This window comes from Peromyscus leucopus, chromosome X (assembly GCF_004664715.2).
Source record: "Peromyscus leucopus breed LL Stock chromosome X, UCI_PerLeu_2.1, whole genome shotgun sequence".
NCBI lineage: Eukaryota > Metazoa > Chordata > Mammalia > Rodentia > Cricetidae > Peromyscus > Peromyscus leucopus.
The window spans coordinates 66,418,611-66,422,982 of record NC_051083.1 but is presented as its reverse complement, the minus strand read 5'-3'; positions in this window follow the sequence as shown (position 1 = coordinate 66,422,982).

Below are 4,372 nucleotides of genomic sequence, written 5' to 3'. Positions count from 1 at the left end.
AATCTAGAGATACAAGCACTATAAATATAATAAAAATAAAGAACTGCAATTCAATTTTGGAAACAAACAGGTTCAATAGACATGGGAGAAGCCATGAATCACAATACAATAATTGATGTTTATAATAATGATCTTGAGTGATTCTGAAAACAGATTTTTCATTCTTCTCTCATACATTATATTCCAACTACAATTTCCTCTCCCTCCATTCCTCCCAGTGCTCCATACCTCCTTTTCCCCCCATTCTTTGTTTCCCTTTTTTAAAAAAAGCAGGATTCCCAAGGATATCAACCAAACACAACACAACAAGATGCAATAAGACTAGGCACATACCCTCATATCAAGGCTGGACAAGACAACCCAGCAGGAGGAAAAGGTCCCAAAAGCAGGGAAAGAGTCAGAGAGAGCCTCCTCTCCCACTACTATTAGTCCCACAAGAACACCAAGCTACACATCATTAAGGTATATGCAGAGTACCTAGCACAGACCTATGCAGGCCCTGTGATTGCTGCTTCAGTCTCTGTGAGTTCATATGAACCCTGCCTAGTTGATTCTGTGGGCCATATTTTCCTGGTGTCCTTGACTCCTCTGGCTTCTACACTCCTACTCTTTTAAAGAACTTTTTTCTCGTGTGTGTGTGTGTGTGTGTGTGTGTGTGTGTGTGTGTGTGTGTGTATAAGTGGGAGTGCACCCCTGCAATAGCATGTATATTGAGGCTAGAGGACAATGAGTCAGGTCTTTCTTTCTACTATGTAGATCAAAGGAATGGAACTCAGGTCCTTAGGCTTGGTGGTAACTGCCTTTACCTGCTAAGCCTCGTTACAAGCTTCATTGCTAGCAATCCATAAACAATAAAATAATAGTAGTAGCAACAAATGCTTGTAAAGTGTTTAATTTTAGAATTTGCTTTTTAAAATAAATATGTTGGATATTGATTTCATCTAATGCAGCATAAATTTTATCTGAATCTGTGTTCGTGCTTCTTTCTTACTATACATGCTACATTGATTAGTTTAGATTGGATATAAATATGCTATTTTCACCAAATATTCAGGGATTTAAAACGCCACACTAGCCCTAGGACCCATGCCTGGGACACAACCAGTCCCCTGGAACCCCCACCCAAATCTGTCCCAGTTGCTGGCTAGTAGACAAAACTCCTGCGGGAAGCCCTGCCCCACCAAAACCCCCTGGCAATCTACACACCTTGCCCCAATACCCATCTGCATGAGACCCCAGCAACTTCCTGAGTCAAGGAAACCAAACTGCCATCTCTCATTGGACCAAGAGTAACTTCCTGAGACATGGAAACAAAACTGCCGGCTCTCATTGAACAAAGAGCTCTCATTGGACCAAGAGTAACCTCCTGAGACAGGGAATCCACCAGCCCTCATTAGACCAAGAGTGGCTTTCTGAGACATAGAATCTGCCACTGCTCATGGGACCAAGAGAGGCTTCCTGAAACACAGAATTTGTCAGCTCTGACAGGACCAAGAGCCCTGATAAGACCAAGAGTGGCTCCTTGAGTCACAGAATCAACTAGCTTGGGTTGACCCACGAGCAGCTCCCTGAGACACAGAATCTGCCTGCTCAAATTAGACCAAGAGCTAAGATTGGACCCTGAGGGCCCCCCTGAGACACAGACACAATAAGCACAGAATGAACCAATAGCAACTCGCTCAGACACAGGCACCTCTTATATCTATTAGAGGAGAAGATGGGCAGACATCAAGGCAGAAGTACATACAACAACATAAAGAGCAATACGGTATCACCAGAACAGCAAGACCTGAACTTCACAAGGTAGAAGAAGCAGAAGACAGCAACCTTAAGAAGAACATCATGAAGATGGTAGAGGCCTTTCAAGAAAAAAATTGAAAAATGAAATCGAGAAAAAGACAAACAACAAATGGAAGAAATCAATAAAGAAATAGAGGAAAAGACAAATAAAAAATTGGAAGAAACCAATAAATCCCATAAAGAAAGCCAAGAAAACCATGAAAAAGTAATTAAACATGTGAGGGAAACAGTTCATGACCTGAAAAGGGAAATAGAAACAATGAAGAAGACACAAACAGAGGGAATGCTGGAAATAGAAAATCTGAGTAAACAAACAGGAAACACAGATGCAAGCATAATCAATAGAATACAAGAGATGGAAGAGAGAATCTCTGATGCAGAGGATACAACAGATGAAATAGATTCATCAAAGAAAATACCAAAGACAAAAAAGTCATAACACAAAACATCCAGGAAATCCTGGACATCATGAAAAGGCCAAACCTAAGAATAATAGGGATAGAGGAAGGAGAAGAATACCAACTCAAAGCACAGAAAATATATTCAATAAGATCATAGAAGAAAACTTTCTCAACTTAAAGAAGGAAATACCTATGAATATACAAGAAGCCTATAGAACACCAAACAGACTAGACCCCCCCAAAAAGTCCCCTCGCCACATAATAATTAAACAACTAGACCTACAAAATAAAGAAAGACTATTAAGAGCAGCAAAGGAAAAAGGCCAAGTGACTTATAAAGGCAGACCCATCAACTAACAAAATAAAAAAAAATATTGACATGAGTAAAATATGAAGTTAGATCTCAAAAATAATAGCAAAAATGACCAACAAACTGAAAGAGAATACAAAGAAATATATAAACGAGGCAGGGAAATTAAACCAGGACCTAGACAGGAAAGCTAATAACATACAGAGGAAAGTCAACAACATGTATGAAACTCAAAAATAGGATGGAAAAGTCATAAACATGGAAGAGGAGTTTATCAGGAAAATTCATAATTTGAAAAAAAATTAGAATTGTTGGAAATAAAGATGTCAATAACCCTAAAAATGCAATAGAAAGTACCACAAACAAACAACCAAACAATCAACAGACTGTCAGAGGACAAGGTCAAGAAATTACCACATTAAAATATTAGTAATGGAAAAAATAAATGAGCATGACCACAACAACTCAAATCTGGATTACTATCAAGATATCAAACACAAGAATTTATAGGACAGAGGAAGCTTCACTAAAAACTAAAGGCACAAAATTCTAGTCAACAAAATTACAGCAGAAAATTTCTCAAATCTGTATAGACATCCAAACACAAGAGGCCTTTAGAACCCTAAAGAATCATCACCAGAGAAGAACAGCATCAATAGATGTTATAAGCAAATGGTAAAAAAATAATGTTAGAGGCTGTCGGGGGCGGGGGGGAATGCAACCCACCCAAAATGTAAGCACATCTGAATAATATCAGATCCCTCACCAGTAGTCTTAAATCCATGAAACCACGGAATGACATATTTTAAGGCCCCAAAGTAAATAACTTCCAACAAAGATTTCTATATCCAGCCAAGCTATCAGTTCATAGTCACCAAGCCAGCACTACAGAAAATGCTTAAAATACCACAGACTGGTGGAGATAGGGAGATTCATTATGTTTCAGCTGCACAAGCACAAGGCCCCAAGTTTCTATCCCAGGCAGCAACATAAAAGCCAGGTACAACAGCAAGCATCTGCAAGTCTAGTGCTGGTGAGGCAGACAGGCCTATTCTTCTCAATGGGTGCCTAATCTAACCAAGTGAGTCACTCAGATGCAGTACTAGAAACCGTGTCTCAAAAGTAAGACAAAGAGAGATTGAGAAAGACATCCAAGATCAAAACTATGGATTCTATCTGCACACACTATGCACACACAAAGACATGTATAACACACATGCGCGCGCGCGCGCGCACACACACACACACACACACACACACACACACACACACACAATCCTATACACAGAAAAGGAAGACAATCGTTTTTATGAGACTACAACAAATACATTTTATGAGAGGAATCAATGACCAAGGAGAGTGAGGAAAGCATCTATCATGCCCAAAACAGAAAACCTCTAATTCTAAATTATAGGGAAATTCTAAATTAATAGGGAAAACAAAAGAACCAATATAAAATCCAAGCAACTCAAAACACATCCAACTGAATTAAACAAATTAGCAGACCTCTGTTAATAACAATGTTAAATATAAATGATCTCACCTCACCAATAAAGAGATTAGCTTAGTCTATTTAAAAAACAAGATCCAACTATCTATTCTTTTTCTGAGTATATAGCTGATGGGTTGTAAGAAATCATTTTACAGAGATGTTTCCACATGCATGTTTATTGCTGAACTATTCACAACAGCAAAGATACAGAAGCAGTCTAGCTATCCATCAATGAATGAATGGATCAACAAAATGTAGTATTATAAACAATGGAATTTTATTGAACTATAAAGAATTAAATTAGAACATTTTGGGGAAAATGAATGGAACTGAAGATCAGTATATTAAGAAAAATAAACCAGACAAATA